The 25,673-nt window shown below is 43.0% G+C and overlaps 1 long non-coding RNA gene across 1 annotated transcript in view; it reads left to right on the top strand.

The window, feature by feature from the left end:
• The window catches only part of LOC147029134 (uncharacterized), a 30,250-nt gene that overhangs the window by 3,394 nt on the left and 1,183 nt on the right, over window positions 1-25,673 (top strand). The window contains exons 2-3 of the long non-coding RNA XR_015057842.1: window positions 4,623-14,403; window positions 25,094-25,561. This is a non-coding gene — a long non-coding RNA (uncharacterized LOC147029134). The remainder of the gene's footprint in view (window positions 1-4,622; window positions 14,404-25,093; window positions 25,562-25,673) is intronic.

Genomic DNA, 25,673 nt, shown 5'->3' with positions numbered 1-25,673 from the left:
GAGATCAACAACAAAAGGGAGTGGGTGAGGATGCACCCGCTTTGGGGTCAAAGGCCGAGTATAAGAACAAACCTTCGGGTCGAGTTCGTCAAAGGATTTAAAAATATGGGCGGAGGGAACCGAGAAACAAAAGTTGAATTTTCCGGAAGAAGTGACGTTTCATCGAGGGAGAATCGAGAATTTAAGGAGGGAATTAAACAAGAGAGAAAAAGATAAAACCATTCAAAAACGAGTAGACTAGAAAACCTTTGGTAGATGGGTTGAAGACAGCCTGAAAAGAGAGGAGCAGGCAAAGAGCGCGAGTATAAGAGGAAGTTTGAAAAACGCACAGACTACCCTTAAAGAAGTGCAGAAGATATTACCGGCGATAGCTCCGCGCTCGCCGCAAGGCGCGTGGGGAGGAAATATTCAAATGTCAGCACCGGTTGTTAACGAAAGTGAGACGAGAGGTTCGAGTACGAATGCGACCTTTAAGGCCTCCACGAACCCATGTAAGTCAGTAATTATGGAAATGCAGAAAATAATTGAAGAAAATAAGCCGGCCAAGATGGAACTCGAAAAAGCATGCCCGATGATTGAAATAATTCTGGTGTTGATTTGTTCTTGGGTTTAGCATTCTTCGTTCATGAATCGTGCATGGAACCAGAGCGATTTACAAGCCATGAAAATGCAAATGAAATATTATGATGATAATCCAGAAGGATTCGTGGAACAAATATTGTATTATATGAATTCAAACAAAGCTAACCACAACGATGTTATTGGATTGATGACAACCGTACTGCCTGTCAAAGTATGGCGAAACGCAAAAGAATATGCCGCGTGGCCAGATGTTGCACCGGGAAGAGAAACCGAAAGAGTTGATAATGCTCGAGTACAACAATTGCTTACTCATTTGAGAACAGTTATAAGTTCGTCGGAGATTAATTGGGGGAAAATACAAGGATGCAGACCAAAAAAAAGATGAACCTGAAGAGTTTATGCATCGTTCACAAGTTATTGTTCAACACTCGGGGTTGGGCATGACAGCGATACCGGACGAGCTGTTGACTATCTTATTTGTGGAAGGACTGCTGCCATTGCTGTCGAAGCAAATCAAACTTGTTAAAATCTGATGGGAAGGTGAACTGCCGGCTCAGATGCTCGCCGCAGCAAAAAAAGAAATGACGTATTAAAGTAGAGAATTTGCAAATGTTGATGACGGAAGATTATAAACGAAAATTGTGAAAAGAAAAAATGGGAAGAAGAACGTTGGGATTCAGATGACTTCTCGTGATACCAAAGAAATGCGGAAGAACCAACAGCCCCACGTGCGAGCCTGGCAGAATACTCTGATGATGACGCAAGACCTTTCCCCACCGAGTCGAAATGGAACACAAAGCCGAAATGGAGATGTGCGAAAATTAATACGAGAGCGCCCCCCTCGTGGGCCGTCTCCAAACTAAATATGCTTGTTACATTTGGAGGAAAACTGGACATTGGAAAAGAAACTCTCCGCGCAACTGAAGACCGAATAGGGATTCTGAAATAGGGCACAGAGAGGGGATGGGGAGACAAGTAGAATGTTCGGAAAATGGGGTGTATTTAAATATTCCAGAGAGCAAAGAAAGTGTGACCTCGGAAATGCTATCACGGTCGATCGGACCTGCCGTGTACCGGAGGCGAATACACAGAGGACATGTCCTGGAGATAACTAAGCAGAATTTGGCAGAGTTAAAAACGATTCCCGATATAGAACATTGGGTAGAGCATCACGATGAAAATATGGTGGAATGGAACGAACCCCTGGCACTGTTCAGCATTTTATGACATTTCTGGAGGGGATGTGAATTATGCACATGAAGTACAGAATGTGCTCGGTGTGGAATTCAAAATCGCAACTACTGATCTTTGCATTGGTGAGGAGGGGATTGGATTGGAGGTGAAATTTACACAACAACAATGCGATTCGATGAACCAATCCATGAATATAATGCCGCATGCTGCATTAATCGTTGCGAAAGGACACAGAGCGAAAGAGATTGGCCCAATGATTACACGATTAAAAGATCTATCGAGAGGGTATGTTTGTCAGGTACAGGACAGAAATCTGTATCGCATGGAAGGAAACAAAGGGTAATGTGGAAACAGGTGCGCATGGACTCTATGGCCGTTTTGAGCAGATAAATAGGTTACCATGTGGAGAAATGTTATCAATGGAGGAAAAAGAGGACTTGTTGGCACAAGTACCCAGGGAATTATGGACTGCACACCCAAATGAGATAGGAAGAATAAAAAAAATGCAGAACCAGTGCACATTATGGTGGATAAAACCAAGCCTCTACCCAGTATCAAACAGTACCCTCTACGTGAAGAGGCCAGAAGAGGAATTGCTCCAGTGATTGCGGCACCACTCGAGCAGTGGGTAATTAGAGAGACTGTCAGCGAGTGCAACACACCGATCTTGCCTGTGCAGGAGCCGGGTAAGCAGACGTGGCGATTTGTACAAGACCTGAGGGCGATTAACACTTGCATAGTGTCAATCCATCCTGTGGTATCGAATCCACCAGTATGTTATACATTACGAAAAATCCCAATTCTCCTCCAGTAGCAAGCCAGTCCTTACCAGCATCCGAGTCAATGTGGTCACACTTGAAAGAAGAATATTGTTGGTTGGAGGAAGTGTTCCTCACTGAGGATGTGGCTGATGCAGTCTGCATCACATGGTAAGCCGACCATGCAACACAGAAAAGGAGCCATCCATTTGAAGTGAGCATTTCAGCACTGATGCCTCTGTTGTGAGACCAGGCTCACTCTGTTGCAATGATCAAGCATGTCATGGAGAAGGTCTGTGATACAGTGGCTTTCCTGAACCCAGGGCAGACACCTGTCATTGCTGCTGACCAACCATTGTATTCTCTGGCAAAACAAATACAATGGCAGTGGCCCGAATATGGAGAGGACAAGTTCGTTATCATGTTTGGTGGACTTCATATAGAAATGGCTGCGCTGAGATCCATAGGAACACTACTACAGGACAGTGGCTGGACCAGTTCCATTGTGGAAGCAGAGGTGGCCTCATCTGGTTGGCAGAGTCTTTCCTGTCTGCATCCAGTGTCACCAGGACAAGACAACCCCACAGATCACTGCATGCAGCTTGTACAAACTGATGAAGGAAGCATACCATGACTACCGCTCTGAAGAGTCTTACAGATCAGATCTAACCTTTGAAGATTGGTGTGAACAACGGAGGCAAGAGAGTCCACAGTTCCAGTTCTGGAGTCTGGACATGGAGCTCACCATATTCACCCTGATCCACTCATTCAGAGAAGGAGACTTCAACCTGTACCATGAAGCACTTTCAGAACTGGCGCCTTACTTCTTTGCAAATAACAATGTCAACTATGCGCGATGGATCCCAGTTCACCTCCGAGATATGATGTCTCTTGAGCAACAACATCCAGATGTGGCCAGGGAGTTTCACAAAGGGAATTTCGTTATCCACAAGTCGAGAAGATAATTCTCTGCCCTGGAAATCGACCAAGCCCACGAGCAAAATAATGCAGTCAGCAAAGGTGACGGAGGAGCAATTGGGTTGACAGAAGACCTGGCAGCACTTCGTAGGTGGATGGTCGCTGGACCCGAAGTGAGTCATCTAGTAGCTGGATACGAGGCCATGTCTGGTATGAAAGATGCAACCAACAACAGCAGACACCATGAGCAGACACTGAGTGCCCAGAAATCTTTCTTTGAAAAGGTGAAAGCACTCTCTGCAGTAATGCAGGAGATGGGCAACCCATTCCAAGAAGAATCAGCCGACCTACTCGTACTAGACATGAAGAACATTGCAGACCCAACTCGAGCCGAAATGGTAGCCACACATCACCAGCGGGGCAAAGAGCAGTTCCATTCATTCATGGAGGGGCGACAGAATGAAAGTGAATGTCCTTTCTATCATCCAATCAAGAAAAACATTGTTTCTTTTTTTCAAACAAGAGCAAGTTGGGGGAAGTTCTAATAGTCCAGGAGCAAGGATCGGAAAAAAATGAAATCGTTCAACACTCCCTACAGAAAAGGTTTGATTTGACAGAGTGGTAGAATAGACCCTATAGAACACCTCCAGGTTTCAATGTGGTTTCAAATTGTGGTATCATTAAAATTCTACAGGCCATTATACATACCAAGGGTACTTACCAAGAGGGTCACTGTGGGCTTGCAAAATTTAGGGGAGGGGTAACGTAAACGTGAATATCTTTGTCGAGATTCAACCAATTTTTAATATTGAGGTTGGCTTCGTATTATAACTCTCTTTCAGAATATGTACAGAAATGTCGATATTCATTCAACTGTACAACCACAAGAGGTAAAAATCACAAACAAATAAAATATTATGAGCTTTTTTATATTTTAGGCATCTTTTAGAGCATACTAAGTTGTCAAGTCAAACTTTTCAGCAGTGGGTGTTGAACAATTGAATTTTTCACAGGTTCATGCTGCTGGACTAAAAAATGCTGTGTTAGTCTATTTTTTATGAAATTCTTATGGACGAGATAATTACAAAAATAAAGTTTTAAAATGTCATCTTTATAATGATGGTAAAAGAGGCTGTGGGTTAACATAGTTGCTTTTCTGTGTCATTCCAGATTGAACATCTGAAAGAATCCTACCAGCCAACTGAAGCAATGGCCATTTCAGAGAGTCAGGCAGTAGTGCAACTTTCACCTGTAAAGAGACAGAAGTTGACTAACTTTCACAAGTGCATAATTTATCAGATGGACTCAAACGAGACACTAAGGAAAGCCTGAGATACCTCCATACAGACACTTGTTGCAGCACTGGAACTCCGACGAGATGAAGTATACGAACGTTTAAAATCAGATTTTGACAGTTTGGCAACCGTGGATGTTAAATGGCACTCAAATTGCTATGAAAAATGGACAAGCAAAGAAAACCTGCGTTACATGCAGAGGAGGAGATCTGCATTCTCACCGACACCAGCAAAATAATCTAAGATTGGCACACAATCTGAAACAAGTTTGACGAAGACCTCCAAGATATCCAGGTCCCAGTCAACGTCCACTGACTGGACTATGTGCCTCTTCTGCAAGAAGAAAACACACAGAAGGGTAAAGGAGATGACCATGGTCAGAACTTTCCAAGCCTGTGAAACTATTGTGCAAGCAGTGACCGCGAAGGGTGATGAGGACATGTTACGGACTACTAGTGCTGTCAGTAACGATCTCGTGGCAGCAGAAGCAAGATACCACAGAGCTTGCCATGCCTCATACATCAGCAAAGCTAATCTGCAGTCTGCTGGCTTCCATGAAGGGTGACAAAAAATTTGTTACGATACGGCATTCAAGCAATTGGCTGAAGATATCTCTGCTGACCTGAATGGTGGGAAGGCCTTTGATATGACAATTCTTCTGGACAGATACAATCATTTTCTGCACGGACATGGAGTGGAAGTCGACAGATACACTACCCAGCGACTCAAACTTCGACTCAAGAAACACTTTGGAGATGACATTGTCTTCCATAAGCCATATGATCTTAGTAAGTCCGAGCTTTTGTACTCAAGCTCCATATCTTTTCAAGATGTCATCAACTCTGCCTATCAGTGTAACACCGCAACAGCCACGGGTGTACCAAGAAAACAGCCCACAACAGTGATGGATGATTGCGACAAGGTGAGTCTGCTGTACCGCACTGCGAAACTCATCAAGTCTGAGATCAATGAATGCGAAGGCATATCAGTCCGACTACCTAATATCATGGATCCAACCCTGACAAAATCCAAATCTGTGATACCAGACAGTCTTTACTGGCTATTACGCTGGGTTATTGCCAAACCAGAAAAGGAAGATGAAGATGAGTTTTCAGCACCAGAATGTAGCAACTCATCAGATGAAAGACGTGTCTTGATGCTTGCTCAGGATGTTGTACACTGTGCGACTCATGCTAGAACAAGCATGTCCAAGCATGTAGCCCTGGGAATTGCAGTTTGCCATATGATGAGGTCAAAACAGCTCATTACCATGCTGAGCAGAATGGGCCACTGTGCCTCCTACGATGATGTTGAGGCAACCGACACAAGCCTTGCACAGAAGCATGTGCATGTATGGCCGAATAAACTTGTGAAAATCCAAGAACCATCTTTGAATCCAGTGGTGAAGAAGACGCTGACTAAAAGTTACAACAGATGACATCTTCTTGCTTCCATGGCGAATGTGATTCCTTGTTGCCAGACACAAATATTACAAACCGCTCTGACGAATGTGCTTCCGTGCAACCATGCACAACTATTATGATTCTCTCTCACTAATGTGCTTCTGTGTTGTCATGCACAGCTCCCAGTGTCGACCATGATAACTGTTATTATCCACTATGATGAATGAGTAGCTTCCGTGCTGCCAGAGACGACTATTATACTCGGCTTTCACTAATGTACTTCCGTGTTGCCAAAGACAACTATTATGCTCGGCTCTGATGTACGAGGTGTGTTCAAAAAGTAACCAACCTTAATTTTTCCTGCGTAAACAAATGAAGCTTGCGAGGCGTGGTTTGGTGCACGTATGTGGAGGCGTGGTCTGGTGCATGTATGTAGGCGATCCTAATCCGTATGCGTGAATATTTTCCCGCCTGCAGAAGCTGTCACTCACCGACAGACCGCCGATGAGTGAGGAAGTGTAAGCGAGTGCCGTCGAATTTTTGTTTTTGACAAAATGATGGATCACTGTGTTCTCATCGCCAGTGATCACTGGGTTGAAGAAGTTGGGATCGCTGTTCACAGTCTCCAGCATGTCCTGTGCGATCTTCAAACGGAGTTGCTCTGCTCGATCGTTAGCAGCTTTGGCACAAACTCCGCTGAGATCCTCCTTCAACCCAAATCCTCAGTCACAATGGAATGAACGGATCCAATGCTGACACCCGCCTCGTCTGCAAGTTCCCTGATCGTCATTTGACGATCCTGCATCAGCAGGGTCCTCACTTCGTCAATGACGATCTCATTTCGGGATGTTGAGGGCCGACCAGAACGTGCTTCACTTTCCACTGATGTGCGACCATCTTTGAAGCGGTTGTACCACTCTTTTATCTGTGTGGTGCCCATTGCTTCGTTCCCGAAGGCCTGTTTAATCTTGCGGATCGTTTCCACTTGGGAATTGCCAAGCTTTACACAAAATTTGATGCAGTAGCGTTGTTCAAGTTTTTCCGTCATTTTGTCAAAAACGAAAATCCGACGGCGCTCACTTACACTTCCTCACTCATCGGCGGTCTGTCGGCGACTGACAGCTTCTGCAGGCGGGAAAATATTCACGCATATGGATTAGGATCGCCTACATATGTGCACCAAACCACGCCTCCCGAGCTTCATTGTTTACGCACGAAAAATTTAGGTTGGATACTTTTTGAACACACCTCGGATGTGCTTCCGTGTTGCTATACACTAGTAAAAGACGAACGCTAAAAATAACAGTTGCATTTTTCTTTATGCATGCCTCTGTATGTATCTGAATTTCTGCAGAACAATACTTTCTGAAGAAGAAGAATGCTTTATTCTTTGGCCTGATACAAAATGTAAGTAAAAAAAAAAAAAAAAACAACGAACAATAAAAGCTTCGAATTACAAAAAAAAACCGAGATCGCACGAACATTTCCTATGCGAGGTATAAATGTAATTAAAAAAAAAATACTGTAATTTAGGGTATCAAGGCCAGGGAACAACGAGGCCGATTTATGGCCGTGGCCATGCCCTGAAAAAATTGTGAGAAGTCTACAACTGATATTCGCTGCCGAAAAGTTGACACTGAACAGACTTCAAAAACTTGTGACCGTAAAGCATTCCAAATTGGAATGGTTCTAACTGCAAAAAATAATTTTCGAATTTCTTTATTCACTCTAATCCATTTCAAGCAATATTCATGATTTTTCCGTTGACCTGATCTCGAAGCCATTTCAAAATAATCTGAAAAAGAAACTAAACCAAAACAGGATTTTATACACAAAAACGAGGTCCCTTACTACTCTTCTATGTTCCAAGGATTCCAATTTCAGTATTTTCAAACGATCTGGATAAGATAATCCAGCCATTCCTGGAATTCTATGCGTGAAGGATCGCTGAACACGCTCAATTAAATCAATATCTTTAATTAAGCACGGATTCCACACTTCTGTAGCATACTCCAAAAGTGACCGAACGAAGGTGATGAACATTTTTACCAGAAAGTTTCTATCTCTACAACGGAACACTTTAAAAATTAAAGCAGCCATGATGAATGCCTTTTGTGCTATCATTTTGCAGTGTGCACTAAATTTAAGATCGTCCGAAACAATTACGCCCAAATCACGCATACATTTAACCGAGGGAACTGGAAAATCTTGGAATTCATACTGCGTCTTCGCATTTCCATGACCGATTTGAAGAACGAAGCACTTATTTACTGCGATTCTTAATTTTACATTGTCTGCCCAGCTCATTATTTGTTTCAAATCTTCTTTAAGTTTAACATTTTGCTCGTTTCTTGGACATGAAATATATATTTTTGCGTCGTCCGCATACAACTTTAAAGAGGCTGTTTTCACATAGTTCACAATGTCATTGATATAGATTAAAAAAGGACTGGGCCAATTAAAGAGCCTTGTACAACCCCAGAGCTAACCGGACGATTCTCAGAAACAGTGTCTTCAACTTGTACAAATTGAGATCTGTTAAGCAAATAATTTCTAACCCAACTGATAATTTTCACATTAAAACCATAGGTGGTCATTTTTTGAATGAGTTTTGTATGACTAACTGAATCAAAAGCTTTTGCTATGTCCAAATAAATAACATCCACAGTATTGTTTTGATCGACAATCTTAGTCCAGTCATCCATACAGGACATGAGCTGCGTTATTGTAGAATGCTTAGGTAAGAAACCGTGTTGGCACTCCCCAATGATACTATTCTGTTTCAAATGTGTTAAAATATACTGACGAATAATCGATTCTAAAGGCTTACTAGCAACATTCAATAAACTGAGAGAACAATAGTTTTCCACGACTGAAATGATGCCTTTCTGATGCAAAGGAACCACTTTCGCTATTTTCCAATTAGAAGGGAAAATGCCAGAATGAATAGACAACGAGTAAATTCTAGACAAAGGCTCCGACAACTCAAGTGCTAATTTAACCAAGAAATTCTGAGGAATAGAATCTGGGCCAGATGAAAATTTAGCCGAAAGAGCTTTAATATGTTCAAAAACATTCAGCCTATCACACACAGGCAAAGGAGGAGACCTAATATGATCAGGGTTGATCATAATTACCAGTTTACCATCATCTTCAGTGAAAACCGAAACAAAAAAACTGTTAAATATTTTCGCTTTTTCACCGTAATCTACCACTATATTTCTGTCCGCACCGACCATAGGTGGAATAACCGATCTGTTACTTAACCTTGACTTTATATAACTCCAGAATTTGTGAATTTGTTCCGATTGAAGAACTCCATTTTCTTGCATAAAAATATCTTTTCGTTTCAAAAATCTCGCATGCCTAGATGCTGCCTTCCATTCCAGTTTGTGCTTATCTTTTCCCGATTTTTTATACCTACGATGAGTGCTCCGTTGTCTCTCGTAAGCACTGGAGGTTTCAGAGGACCAATTACAATTTTTTGGACGAACGGGACCCATTTTAGGATGAGGATAATTAAATAATTGTACAGAATTTCCCACATTTGATCTTCATTCACACATACAGAAAAGGCTGCTGTCCAGTCAAAAAGGCATAATTCACGAGAAATTTCCGCATAATTAGCATTTTTAAAGTCAGGTATGTCATTCCGACTCACAGATCGCTCATTACTTTGAAACGCAATTTTAAAAAAATTGCAAAATGATCAAAGATATCATGAAACTGTTCTACTTCACACTGCTGCATAAGAAATAAGTTGTTCACAAAAACTAAATCCAGAATATTTCCAGCTACATGCGTTGGAACATGAACATGCTGAGTCAAGCCTATCTCAAATATAGCCTCACTAAACATTTCCTCATTTTTGTTTCCTACTGATATACCGTCCCACTTTAAATTTGGTAAATTAAATTCACCACAAAGCACAAACGAGGAAAAAGGATCATAATTAGTGTGGATATGATTGATCACGGCATTAATTGAATCGTTCTGTGGAAAAAAAAATGAGATCTAAAGTAAACACCAAAATTAACTTTTTTGTCGCCGCATGATCGAGAAATTGTACACCAAAGGGACTCGAAAAATTTGGCTTTTTCAACTTTTACCTCAAAATTTGTATCCTTCTTTGGAATTAAAACTATAACACCCCCACCTTGTCGTTCCCTGCCCTCCTCCTGACTCCTGTCACAATGATACACAACAAAGTCATTCGAAAACCGACTGAAAAAGCCGCTCGGGATAGTCTCATTTAACTATGATTCAGTGATGAAAAAAACATTTTCAGGATTTTTTGCAGTCAGAAACAGCAAATCGTGCTCTTTTTGCAAAATACTATGAAAGTTAGTAAGGTAAAACGGAATAACATGCTCAGGCCCACCTAGTTTCCCGAGCCGCCCCCACGTCGGGACATAATTTCACCGCGAGGAATGTAGATGTCGAATTCTCTGGCATCTTTCTTGGCCTTCAACTCGGTGCGCACATCGCCGTCGACCTTCCTCTGCTTTGCCGTCTGGTTGGGTCGGACGAACGCGTGGAACTTGCCGTTTTTGACCTCCGCATCCCCGGCCATGAGTGAGCTCGCCCCCGTCAGGAACATCTGGCACGCCGTGGAGTCGCTAAACACCACCTTCATGATCCGATCCTTGCGGTCGTGCGATCTGTGGTCGTGCTTCGGCCCGTCGCGGAAGTTCTTGACCACCAGATCCTTCTTGATGCGCAGCTGGTCACACAGGCAGTCGATAATCACCCGGTCGCGTTCGTTCTCGTTGTCCCACGCCAAGGTGGTGTCTTCCTTCCAGCCGACACAGACCAGGTTGGGCTTTTTCTCCTTCAACTCCATCTGCTCCATGATGGTCTCCGAGGCCGCCTGGGACACGGCCAACACGACTTGTGCCATGTCGAACGGTTGTTGTTGTTGTAGCTGTCGTTGATTCCCAACAACTTTCTGAGCCGCTACCTGAGTGGTCAGATTTGCGATCATTTCCGACAACGATCGGAAATTGGCCATGACGATCTTGAGCAGAGCCGCGTAGAGATCGGCCGTGACAGGATCGGAGCTTTCCTGGCACTTCTTGCACGTGTAGACCACGCCCGCGCAACCGAGCACTCGAGATGCGTCTTTCTTCTTGGTTTCGGTGACAGCCTTGGTGCAACCCATCAAGCACGCGATGCACGTCCACGATCCGCACGTCGAGCATTGGACACAATCGTCGCGATTCCCCAAAGAAGTCTTGCATTCCATGCAGGGAGCCGGAGGAGAGTCATCCATAGCCGCTTCAGATCGCTTAGAGGTGGTCATCCCGGCCACAAATATGAAACTTCTCTCACGTAGGGGCCCGTGCTTCAGAAATTCACACCAAAGAGTGTAAGAGAGAGGAAGTGATGGAGCCAATGCGGCTTGTTACGACAGTTCACCTCTTTTGGTGGAGACAAGATGGTGGACAGTGCACTTCCGGTGGCTTCACACACGGAGCTGTCGTGATCAATCCAGGTGTAGAGATCAGTGATCCAGGTTGAAGTAACCGGCCAGGCCGAAGTAACGGGAGTTTGCGTTTGCGTTTCTTAAGCGTTTGATTTCCAAAATGTATACATACCAGTAGTATTTGAGAAACACCGTTCACTTTCACATGAGAACACAATTTAAAATGTCAGAAAGTTTGAATTAGTGTGATATTTTAGCTTTGGTGATGCCATGGCAAAGGCCATTTTCAAATAGCTGTACATACTCTGATAGAGAATTATAATACGAAGCCAATGATAACTCGATATTGAAAATTGGTTGTCTCGACAAAGATATTCACGTTTAGTCGTTTACGTTACCTCTCCCCTAAATTTTGCGAGCCCACAGTGACCCTCTTGGTAAGTACCCTTGGTATGTATAATGGCCTGTAGAATTTTAATGATACCACAATTTGAAACCACATTGAAACCTGGAGGTGTTCTATAGGGTATATTCTACCACCCTGTCAAGTCAAACCTTTTCTGAAGGGGGTGTTGAACGAATTTCCTTATTTGGCCTCATATGAGAAATGGCTGCTGGACTATAAGGAGAAAGCCCTGAAAGACGACTGTCAGCTGTTCTCACGACTGTTCATCTCATGCCAGAACAGGCAGTGTGACTTGCAAGAATTCTTCAAGCATGAGAATCAGTCACACCCTGTATCTCTCAGTGACAGTGGCAAGCTTCATACATGTCAGAAGTTACAGCTGGCTGAATTCTTGAAGCGCAAGTGAACATCCCAGACAGAGAACCAAGGGGAGATGCAGTCATCATTGATGGCTCAGCACTAATCAATTCCCTACCTCCATGCACTTCAAAGATATTTGATGACTATGCTGAAGAAGACATCCCAAAGGTGGAATCCTATGGTGCCAGGTAGGAGAGGGTGGACGTAGTGTTTGATGTGTACAAGAAGTCAAGTCTGAAGTCCGAGGCAAGGTCGAAAAGGGGGCAAGGAATCAGAAGAAGAGTGACAGGAACCAGTAAGACCCCAAGTAACTGGAGAAGCTTTCTTTGAGATGACAGCAACAAGACTGAGCTGTTTCACTTCCTTGCGGAAAAGATGTGTGAAGCACAGACGACATGCACAGTCATTGTCACAAAAGGAGAAGATGCCATTAGCAACACAAGGAAGTCACTGGATGCTGTGTCTCCATGTTGTCATGAAGAAGCTGACACTCGAATATTTGTACACGCCAGGGATGCAACGACAGATGGTAGCAAGTCCATTATCATTAAGGCTAATGACACGGACGTACTAGTCATAACAATATCCGTACTGCCATCCTTACAGGAACTAGGTCTTGAGAACATGTAGATTGCCTTTGGCCAAGGAGCCAAGGCACGATGGATTCTAATCCATGAGGTAGTTTCTGCAATAGGGCCTGAGAAAGCTGGAGGGATCCCATACTTCCATGTGTTCACTGGTAAAGGGAAGAAAACTGCATGGCAGACTTGGAACGTCTTTGATGATGTTTCTGAAACATTCACCAATCTCATCCAGCATCCAACATTGATTCGTGATCTTGACCTGCAGAGACTAGAGAGATTCATTGTCCTCATGTATGACAGATCAAGCGCAGCCACTGGTGTGGACGGAGCAAGACTGGATCTCTTTGCCTGCAAGCAGGGGCCGAAAAACTCAATTCCACCAACACAGGCAGCCCTCAGAGACCATGCAAAGTGTGCGGCCTATCAGGCTGGGATCATCTGGGGCCAGGCAACCATATCCAGTCCAGACACGAGCAGTCCCGCTGAATGGAGATGGACACAGAATGGAGAGACGTGGCAGATATGTTGGACAACACTACCCCCTATTGCAGCCAGCTGTCAGGAACTGACCAAGTGTTCCTGCAAGAAAGGTTGCAACCGGAGATGCAAGTGCTTTCAGTCAGGGCTCCCCTGCACAGCACTCTGCAGCTGCATATGTGGACAGTAGCAGCTGGAGGAACATTCGCATGGTATGCATAACTTTAAACATTTATGAGCCAGGGCTGGTTGCAGAAAGGCCTTAGCTTCATATGATAATCATTAAAGTGGTGCAAAATCAGAAAGTGTGTGTCAGGGGGCTTTAAAAACAGGAAAATCCACTCCAGCAGGCTTGAAAAAATGGGTGTCCACACCTCGATCATGCAAATCGGACAACTACAAATACTTCGAAGCAAAAAGTCAACTTTGGGAGGCTAACTTGGCGGCCATCTTGAAAAATGGCTGCCATCTTGGATTTTCAAATGGCCAATCAGGCAGATTTGATTAGAATCCCTTGGAGAACAAATGTGCCAAATTTGATGCTTGTATCATCATTTGCACGATTCCTCTCAAAAATTGCTGTAATGTGCCCCACAAGTGGGAGAATGGGCGATCTGTGGATTAAGTTGGTCACGTGACGTCCATTGGCCAATGAGCCTTCTTGGACTGTCGTTTAAACCAACCATTTAAAGGACAATGAAAGAGATGAGGGAGATGGACAAGAAGAAGAAGAAGAAGAAGAAGAAGAAGAAGAAGAAGAAGAAGAAGAAGAAGAAGAAGAAGAAGGAAGGAAGGAAGGAGGAGGTACACCAAGAAGAAGAAGAAGAAGAAGAAGAAGCAGAAGAAGAATGTGTGGTGACAGGATAACGATGAAAAACTACCGGGTCAACTTTTGAATCTTATGCAGTAACTGCAACACAGGTCGTGCTCGTGGTCGAGGTGGTGGTCGTAATCGTGGTCGAGGTGGTGGTCGTGGTCGTGGTCGTTCCTGAACTGAAGAGGTATGTTCGGAATCTCTTATTTAATTCTGAGGAAGATTTGGAAAACGTCAATTTAAAGATGAAATAATTTATTTTCGATGATTATCTGGAATGAAGAAAAGTTAGTGATTTATATGAAATGTTTGTTGTTGTGTTTGTTGATTTAATGAGATGTTTGATGGAAACTTCCTTCCTGATCCCAAAAATACAAATAAAATGATCGTGTGGATCTAAAATGTAACATTCCTGGTTAACATTCCACAAACATTCCATCCTTTGTTAAACGAGCGACCACGGGCGGGGGTTTCCTTCTCTGGTTCGTGATGTCGATCCGTGTCTGTGCACAGCACGTGGTGCTCCGTGTCTGTGGACAGCACGTGGTGCTCCGTGTCTGTGGACAGCACGTGGTGCTCCGTGTCTGTGGACAGCACGTGGTGCTCCGTGTCTGTGGACAGCACGTGGTGCTCCGTGTCTGTGGACAGCACGTGGTGCTCCGTGTCTGTGTACAGCACGTGGTGCCCCGTGTCTGTGTACAACACGTGCTCCGTGTCTGTGTACAACACGTGCGTGTGTGTGTGTGTGTGTGTGTGTGTGTGTGGTTGAGGCGGGGGGGGGTCATTTTGATCGCCGTTATGACTATCTGCTCTGGCGGGATGTGGACAGTGGGGAGAGTAGGTTCGGGGAAGGGAGATGGAGAAGATGAGCGTGAGGAGAGGGAAAGAGCATTTTGACTGCTCTGGTGCAATGTGAGAGGGAGGAGGAGAGAAGGGTTTTGAGAAGAGTTTCTTTTTGTGATGTTGTTGAAGGCACATGTCACATTGAGTGGATAATCCCCGGGTTCCAGCTCGTCCGTATGGTAAAGCAGGAGTGTCTACTACCTGCCAGCTCACACTACATCTGCTGGTCACTCAGCCTTTTCCTGCATCTGTCCATGTCATGCCACCAGTTGCTGTCACCTGTCATTTGCCACATGTCGACTGTGCAGCTCTGTTGGGCCTTTAAGGCTGAAGAGTCTGCTAAAGACTGCGTGGGCCGAGTTTTCCTTACTTGCAGCACAACTGCCATTTTATTGATTGATTGATTGATTTGGAAACACACTTCAAGTCTGGTCTCGGATATCCACCGCTGCTAATTCAGCCTGGGAATTCTTCCACAGAGACCTGCTCTCTCTCAGGTGCAGATTCATCCCACCTTGTCTCCAATTATCTTCCCCATCCTCCCATTCTTGGTACTCTGAATCCTGTGGTGAAGCAATTGCTTTAAAACCACTTACGTTCTCCTCCTTGAAGTTAAATCCAAAGTAAGGCAACTTCAGATCATTACACAAAGCCCGCAACAAGTGTGTCTACTCGAAGGAGAGCCAGAAAACAACATCTGTCCAATCTCAAGAATGAACTTTGAAACTTGTCTCCCTCCTCTCAAACCTAGTGGTGCCTTGTCAATTGCTTCACCGTTTGCTCTCCTTCCATCCCTTCAAATGGCACCACGTGCAGGATGCCCAGTCGGCGTCTGGCTTTGGATGCCAAAATGTGACTTGCCCAAAAGAGATCATGGCTGAGAGTGACACAGAGTTTTCATGTCTGAACCTCTTTGAGGGGGTTTGTGGCAAAGTCGATGCAGGATTTGCGGTCCGGTCCTGAGACAGACAAACAGAGACAGACAGACAGACAGACAGATTTCTCAGGATTGAAAGACATAGAACGATGTCTATCAGAAGGATGAGATATGTCGCGGCAGAGTGTGGAGTCATCAGAAAAGAGATAAAGAGGATTGGAGGCCTCAGCAGGCCTTTAGCAAAGCAAGAGAAGATAAAAGTTCCAATAAAATACATTTGATTAAAATATGTTTGATTTTATAGTTTCCAATAAATGAGTTGCAGAGAAATGAATACGTCAGTAATTGAAACAGTAATCGACAGGTGAAATAATTAAGGAAAACGGGTGTAATAGTAATTGACTACAATTTGCATTGAGTTGTATGCATTGAGTACATTGTTGGCCACATTTGAGCAGATTTATCATCGAACTACCATTTAAAATGGAAGTCCACTGAAACACTCCCCTCCCCCCTGTTTTGCCCTTTATGGCAAAACAACACAAAATTAATGATTTTAATCAATTGGAAAGGCACGTCCGTGCGCGAGTGTATTCATTGCTTTGGGTGGTCCCTTCTCAGCACACATTGTGGAGCCCAGTCCATCATCGCCATCCCTGTCCATGGAGCAGGTGGATTTAGGTGGTTGTACAGCTTTGGGCCTGCTTGAGGCTCCAGTAGAAGTAGGCCCTTGGGCCATTCCAGTCGAGATCCACCACTTTGGGCGGCCAGGCTGATTTCAATGCACCTATGCAGGGTTCGGGAACAGGGTGGATGAGTGCAACAAGAAGAACATTTTCCCATAATCACAGAACACACTCATAACTTTGACCGATGGATTTCCAATTTCAAGTTCCATTTCATAAAAGACTCATAGGACTCCACTTCTGAATCAGAATCGGCATATGGAGGTATTTGCCGAGAAACCATTACTTTTGTTGACTTCCTTTTTAAACAAGAGGTAATCTACTTACTGCTGGTAGTACTGCAGTGGCACATTCAACAAGTACTACAACAATGACAATCCAGAGTAATCCCGTAAAAATCCATTGCAACAGACTAGCTCCCCACTCTCCGAAGATTCCTTCGAACCAAGAATATCGTCCGTCCTTAGTAAAATAATTATGAAACGTAGCCTCCTCATTCTTAATCTTATCTGCTACACTTGCAATGTGCTCTGAATTATATGGAATATACGAGGCCTGTCAAAAAAGTCACGGGACTGACCACAGAAATTTTATTCCAAAAAATAGATGTCACAGCTTGTCCCCTTCAAAATAGTTTCCCTCCAGTCTCACACACTTGTCCATCCTCTTCTTCCATGCTTCGATGCACCCCTGGAAGGCTTCTTCTGGAATCCTCCGGAGCTCCGTCGTCACGGCCCTTTTGATGGACTCCATATTGGGAAATTGGGTCCCCTTGATCACCCCCTTTAGCTTGGGGAATAGGAAAAAATCATAAGGGGCCAAGTCTGGCGAATACAGAGATTTCTCCAAAGTTGGCACGTTCCTCTCCGCCAGAAACTGTCGGATGCTCAGGGCACTGTAAGCAGGGGCGTTGTCATGGTGGAGCACCCAGGCGTTGTTCTCCCACAGATCCCTCCTCTTGTCCCGGATTGATCTCAGGAGGTGCTGGAGGATCTGCTTGAACACTTATTGATTCACTGTTTGACCCTATGGTAGAAACTCGAAGTGGATGATGCACATGATGTCAAAACGTGATGAGCATCACCTTGAACTTTGACTTTGACATCCTTGCTTTCTTTGGTCTTGGTGATGCCGGACTTTTCCACTGACGATTCTGCCGTTTGGTCTCCGGATCGTATTCGAATATCCAGGATTCATCGCCAGTAATGACTCTCGCGAGCAGGTCTGGATCGTCCTCGAGGCGCTCGATAATGTTTTGACAGACAGTGACTCTTTGCTGTTTCTGTTACTCAGACAACAGCTTGGGGACCATGTTTGCGCACACCTTGCGCATTTCGACATTTTCAGTGATGATGCCCCAGACAGTGTCCTTGTTGATGGAAAGTTCCTCAGCAATCATCCGCACCGTGAGTCGATGATCTGCGCACAATATCTGCTTCACACACTCAATGTTTTTCCGCCGTTCTGCTCGTTGAAGGTCTTCCAGACCGTAGATCGTCTTCAACCTCCTCAAGTCCCTCTTTGAACCTCTTGTGCCATTCAAATGCATGTGTACATGACATCATTTCTTCCCTGGAGATTTGATGCAGCATTGGCATTTTGTAATTTGACATTGGTAGCTTCTTCCGTTCTCGAGTTATCGTGCCTACAAACAAACAAACAAGCAGTCATAGACTGGTACTTGCAAAATCGTCAACTTGACCTCTGACCTTGTCTAAAAAAAGCTGTCTCTGGAGAAGGTAGCGACGCAAACCAGAAGTTTCTACGATGACTCTGTACCAAACCATCAAAAATCTAATGTTTTGGATGTTTGACCTCACTGTGACCTTGACCTTTGACCGATTTTGACCAAAATCTAATTAGCGCTAGCCACCAGCCTCCTGAATCACCTGGTGTAATTTGACATTGGTGACTTCTTCCGTTCTCGAGTTATCATTTTTTGGATGTTTGACCGCACTGACCTTGACCTTTGACCAATTTTGCCCAAAATCGAATCAGCGCTAGCCATCACCCTCCTGAATCGCGTGGTGTAATTTGACATTGGTAGCTTCTTCCGTTCTCGAGTTATCTGTACCAAACCATCAAAAATCGAATATTTGACCTCACTGTGACCTTGACCTATGACCGATTTTGACCAAAATCTAATCAGCACTAGCCATCACCCTCCTGAATCAGGTGGTGTAATTTGACATTGGTAGCTCCTTCCGTTCTCGAGTTATCGTGCCCACAAACAAACAAACAGAAACGGAAGTCATCAATATACTTACGAAATCTTTAGATTTCGTAAGAAACAAACAAACACACAAACAAACAAATGAGCAGTCATAGACTGGTACTTACGAAATCGTTACATTGACCTCTGACCTTGTCTAATAAAAGCTGTCTCGAGAGAAGGTAGCGACGCAAACCAGAAGTTTCTACGATGACTCTGTACCAAACCATCAAAAATCGAATGTTTGACCTCACTGTGGCCTTGACCTTTCACCGATTTTGACCAAAATCTAATCAGCGCTAGCCATCACCCTCCTGAATCACATGGTGTAATTTGACATTGGTAGCTTCTTCCGTTCTCGAGTTATCTGTACCAAACCATCAAAAATCGAATATTTGACCTCACTGTTACCTTGACCTTTGACCGATTTTGACCAAAATCTAATCAGCACTAGCCATCACCCTCCTGAACCACGTGGTGTAATTTGACATTGGTAGCTTCTTTCGTTCCAGTTATCGTGCCTACAAAGAAACACACAAACAAGCAGTCATAGACTGGTACTTATGAAATCGTCAACTTGACCTCTGACCTTGTCTAATAAAAGCTGTCTCGAGAGAAGGTAGCGACACAAACCAGAAGTTTCTAAGATGATTCTGTACCAAACCATCAAAAATCGAATGTTTTGGATGTTTGACCTCACTGTGACCTTGACCTTTGACCGATTTTGAGCAAAATCTAATCAGCACTAGCCATCAGCCTCCTGAATCACGGGGCGTAATTTGACATTGGTAGCTTCTTCCGTTCTCGAGTTATCTGCACCAAACCATCAAAAATCGAATATTTGACCTTGACCTTTGACCGATTTTGAGCAAAATCTAATCAGCACTAGACATCACCCTCCTGAATCACGTGGTGTAATTCGACATGGGTAGCTTCTTCCGTTCTTGAGTTATCATGCCTACAAGCAAACAAACAAGCAGTCATAGACTGGTACTTACGAAATCGTCAACTTGACCTCTGACCTTGTCTAATAAAAGCTGTCTCGAGAGAAGGTTGCGACGCAAATCAGAAGTTTCTACGATGATTCTGTACCAAACCATCACCAATCGAATGTTTTGGATGTTTGACCTCACTGTGACGTTGACCTTTGACCGATTTTGACCAAAATCTAATCAGCGCAAGCCATCACCCTCCTGAATCACGTGGTTTAATTTGACATTAGAAGCTTCTTCCGTTCTCGAGTTATCTGTCCCAAACCATCAAAAATCGAATATTTGACCTCACTATGACCTTGACCTTTGACCGATTTCGTCCAAAATCTAAGCAGCACAAGCCATCGGCCTCCTGAATTACGTGGTGTAATTTGACATTGGTAGCTTCTTCCGTTCTCGAGTTATCTGTACCAAACCATCAAAAATCGAATATTTGACCTCACTGTGACCTTGACCTTTGACCGATTTCGACCAAAATATAAGCAGTACTAGCCATCACCCTCCTGAATCACGTGGTGTAATTTGGAATTGGTAGCTTCTTCCGTTCTCAAGTTATCGTGCCGACAAACAAACAAACAAACAAACAAACAAGCAGTCATTGACTGGTACTTACGAAATCATCAACTTGACCTCTGACCTTGTCTCATAAAAGCTGTCTCAAGAGAAGGTAGCGACTCAAACCAGAAGTTTCTACAATGATTCTGTACCAAACCATCAAAAATCGAATGCTTTGGATGTTTGACCTAACTGTGACCTTGACCTTTGACCGATTTTGACCAAAATCTAATCAGCCACCACCCTCCTGAATCACGTGGTGTAATTTGACATTGGTAGCTTCTTCCGTTCTCGAGTTATTTTTTGGATGTTTGACCTCACTGTGACCTTGACCTTTGACCGATTTTGACCAATATCTAATCGGTGCAAGCCATCACCCTCCTGAATCACGTGGTGTAATTTGACATTGGTAGCTTCTTCCGTTCTCGAGTTATCTGTACCAAACCATCAAAAATCGAATATTTGACCTCACTGTGACCTTGACCTTTGACCGATTTTGACCAAAATCTAATCAGCACGAGCCATCACCCTCCTTAACCACGTGGTGTAATTTGACATTGGGAGCTTCTTCCGTTCTCGAGTTATCGTGCCTACAAACAAACAAACAAGCAGTCATAGACTGGTACTTACGAAATCGTCAACTTGACCACTGACCTTGTCTAATAAAAGCTGTCTCTCGAGAACGTAGCGACGCAAACCAGAAGTTTCGAAGATGATTCTGTACCAAACCATCAAAAATCGAAGGTTTTCTATGTTTGACCTCACTGTGACCTTGACCTTTGACCGATTTTGACCAAAATCTAATCATCGCTCGCCACCACCCTCCTGAATCACGTGGTGTAATTTGACATGGTAGCTTCTTCCGTTCGAATTATCTGAACCAAACCATCAAAAATCGAATATTTGACCTTGCTGTGACCTTTGACCGATTTTGACCAAAATCTAATCAGCACTAGCCATCACGCTCCTGAATCAGGTGGTGTAATTTGACATTGGTAGCTTCTTCCGTTCTCGAGTTATCATGCCTACAAACTAACAAACAAACAAACAGAAACGGAAGGCATCAACATACTGACGAAATCTTTAGATTTCGTAAGTAACAAACAAGCAGTCATAGACTGGTACTTACGAAATCGTCAACTTGACCTCTGACCTTGTCTAATAAAAGCTGTCTCTCGAGAAGGTAGCGATGCAAACCAGAAGTTTCTACGATGATTCTGTATCAAACCATCAAAAATCGTAATGTCGACCGAAGCAAAAGTCTCCATTTCTCCACGCAATTATATTGTACCTTAACGTAACTCAACGACGCGTCTGCTCGAGCGCACTGCATCATGGGACGACCCATGACGCGTCGAGTGAAATCTTTTTTATACAATCTTAAAACGTCTCCAAAACATCCGATTTTACCAGAATTTCGACAACTGAGTTTTAAGCGTCCTAAGCGATCGCAAAAACCAAAGACAAAATTAAAATCGAAGTTAAAACGAACTCGTAACGTCGAGCGAAGCAAAAATCTCCATTTCTCCACGCAATTATACCTTACTGTAACTCAACGACGCGTCTGCTCGAGCGCACTGCATCATGGGATGACCCGTGACGCGTCGAGTGAAATATTTTTTATACAATCTTAAAACGTCTCCAAAACATCCGATTTTACCAGAATTTCGACAGCCGAGTTTTAAGCGTCCTAAGTGATCGCAAAAACCGAAGAGAAAATTAAAATCGAAGTTAAAACGAACTCGTAACGTCGAGCGAAGCAAAAATACTCCATTTCTCCACATGAATTTACGGAATTCTGTTTGACCTCACTGTGACCTTGACCTTTGACCGATTTTGACCAAAATCTAATCAGCGCAAGCCACCACCCTCCTGAATCCCATGGTGTAATTTGACATTGGAAGCTTCTTCCGTTCTCGAGTTATCATTTTTTGGATGTTTGACCTCACTGTGACCTTGACCTTTGACCGATTTAGACCAAAATGTAATCAGCACTAGCCATCAGCCTCCTGAATCACGTGTTGTAATTTGACATTGGTAGCTTCTTCTGTTCTCGAGTTATCTGTACCAAACCATCAAAAATCGACTATTTGACCTCACCGTGACCTTGACCTTTGACTGATTTTGACCAAAATCTAATCAGCACTAGCCATCACCCTCCTGAATCACGTGGTGTAATTTGACATTGGTAGCTTCTTCCGTTCTCGAGTTATCGTGCCTACAAACAAACAAACAAACAAGCAGTCATAGACTGGTACTTACGAAATCGTCAACTTGACCTCTGACCTTGTCTCATAAGAGCTGTCTCTAGAGAAGTTAGCGACGCAAACCAGAAGTTTCTACGATGATTCTTTACCAAACCATCAAAAATCGTAACGTCGACCGAAGCAAAAATCTCCATTTCTCCACGCAATTATATTACACCTTAACGTAACTCAACGACGCGTCTGCTCGAGCGCACTGCATCATGGGACGACCCGTGACGCGTCGAGTGAAATATTTTTTATACAATCTTAAAACGTCTCCAAAACATCCGATTTTTACCAGAATTTCGACAACCGCGTTTTAAGCGTCCGAAGCGATAGCAAAAACCGAAGACAAAATTAAAATCGAAGTTAAAACAAACTCGTAATGTCGAGCGAAGCAAAAATACTCCATTTCTCCACATGAATTTATGGAATTATGTTTGACCTCACTGTGACCTTGACCTTTGACCGATTTTGACCAAAATCTAATCAGCGCTGGCCATCACCCTCCTGAATCACATGGTCTAATTTGACATTGGTAGCTTCTTCCGTTCTCGAGTTATCGTGCCGACAAACAAACAAACAAACACACAAACAAACAAACAAACAGAAACGGAACTGATCAATATACTTAAGAAATCTTTAGATTTCGTTACAAACAGAAAGGGGTGAAAACGGTAACCTCCATCCATCTTCGATGGCGGAGGTTAACTTGAGGGGGAGCACTCAGTCGAGTGCAAAACTTCCGCCGCCAATACTGCTCGGTCACTCAAGTGAACCTGATATCCTATTCATTCAATTTGACATCAACAGTGCTCACAGAGTTATAGTTTGCAACTTTCCCTTTTACTTTTAACTTTTACATACTCTATTCATTCGTCATAACAAGATTCCTTGAGACAGAAATTAATTTATTAAATTTTAATTAATTTTATATCCACCTGAAGTTCCAAAATCAGCCGCAATTATAATTTTGGCATGTTTTTTGTTGGAAATCAGTTATAACATGTAGAAATGCAAAATAAAAAAATCGAAATTTTGTTGGAAAAAAAAAAGTTCCAACAATTTTTTTTTTGGGGGGGGGGTGGTTGGAAATCACTTAAAACATGTAGAAATGCAAAAAAAAATATTCAAATATTTTTTCAAACTGGCGCCATAGCGGCCATATTGGATTTTGGACCAAGTCCATAAGGCCAAAAAAAAAAAATGTTGCATTGGCGTAACGGGTCACTGAAAAATAGGGTAGGTCGGTTGGGATCTTTTTTTTTTTTTTTTTTTCCTAATAAATCCCTCCCAAAATCTCCCCCGGCTCGAGTACCACCCTTTTTGTCGGCGGGTTCTGTCCGAAACACTTCCGGGTTTTTGCGATCGCGATCGCAATCAACAAGATACTTGAAAACGATAGCAAAACAACAAAAATAGCAATAAAATAGGGTCGGCAAAATTTTTCGATAGCAAAAAAACAAAAAAAAAACGTAGGGTCGGCGGAATTTTTAGGGTCGGGCGGGTTACTCCAATGCAACATTTTTTTTTTTTTTGGCCTAATCTAATGGCATGAGTAGGGTGAATATACTGGTTCTGGCTCACTTTTCCCCATGTAAATGAATGGGGGATTTTCAGCGATTCCTATTTTTTTCCCTAAAAATAAACCCCCTTTTTATCCCAAGGTATATTTATTTGTCTCCCCTTTTAACCTGGAGGTTGAACCTCATTGAATTGAACACCTGGGGGTTGAACAGCTCACTCATTGAACCTATAAAGATTTGTTCATTCTCAAATTCCTTCAATAGTTTAATTTTCTTTGCACAATAATCCCCATCTAAAATATTGAAAAACAAAACATTTGAATCTTTATATTTTTTAAGATACCCCTTTTGTGCCATTACGAAATGATAAACTTCTCTTAATGATCTCATCTGGCCACCGCCCGAGTTGCAAATCATTTTTGTGTATAAACCACGCCATAAAAAAGTTTTGTTTCAAATGTTTTCAGTTCATGCCGTGAAAATGAGGAAGTGTTTTTTTGACACGGTCGTGCTGTGAAAAGAAAAACAGGAACTATTCTGTGAGACAAGGTCTCGTGTTTATATTTTATCTCAGAACACGAACTGAAAACATTTGAATCAAAACCATTTTAGGGTATTTTAAGTATGTTTTGAAAATGATTCATACAATTTGAGAATATAATCGCCCAGTTATTTTCCAAGCTTCCTCACCCGAAGTGTCATTTCCTGTGGCCACACCCAATGATGAGGAAATTACCTAATCATTGCCTTATAAGTGATTCGCCAGGCAAAGTTTCTGCCAGACGGGATTTTCATTTTTACAACTGAGACATGAGCGATCTTTCTTCCGCGAACAAAACAGCTCAACACAAAGTTGGTAAGTTGGTTCCTCTTTGAACGATGAAGCAATTGATTATAAATTAAATCGTGATAATTCTGATTTTTTTTTTTTTCTTGGCAGGTCCTTGGAAGAAGAGCAGTTTACATATCACGACGAGGTGCATGAAATTAATGCTCTTATTGAAGAGGTCAATGATTTTAGAAGAGAATTGAAAAACATTTATAATGACTGGTACGAAGTCTTATCACGGCCTCTGATCTTTTTGCCATCTTGTACCAATGGTAAAAAAACTGAGACATGGACTCACTCTCTTCCGATGAACAAAACAGCTCAACACAAAGTTGTTAAGTTTCTTCCTCTTTGAACGATGAAGCAATTGATTATAAATTAAATCGTGATAATTCTGATTTTTTTTTTTTTTCTTGGCAGGTCCTTGGAAGAAGAGCAGTTTACATATCACGACGAGGTGCATGAAATTAATGCTCTTATTGAAGAGGTCAATGATTTTAGAAGAGAATTGAAAAACATTTATAATGACTGGTACGAAGTCTTATCACGGCCTCTGATCTCGAATGAATTAAACCAATGGTGAGACACGTGTGTGTGTGTGTGTGTGTGTGTGTGTGTGTGTGCGTGTGTGTGTGTGTGTGTGTGTGTGTGTATGTATATGTATGTATATATATATATGTATATGTATATA

The sequence above is a fragment of the Eptatretus burgeri genome, chromosome 4 (assembly GCF_056783735.1).
Source record: "Eptatretus burgeri isolate ZD-2024b chromosome 4, Ebu_testis_v1, whole genome shotgun sequence".
NCBI classification, from domain to species: domain Eukaryota; kingdom Metazoa; phylum Chordata; class Myxini; order Myxiniformes; family Myxinidae; genus Eptatretus; species Eptatretus burgeri.
Note: the sequence above shows the minus strand (reverse complement) of the source record. Positions and strands in the feature narration are given on the sequence as shown.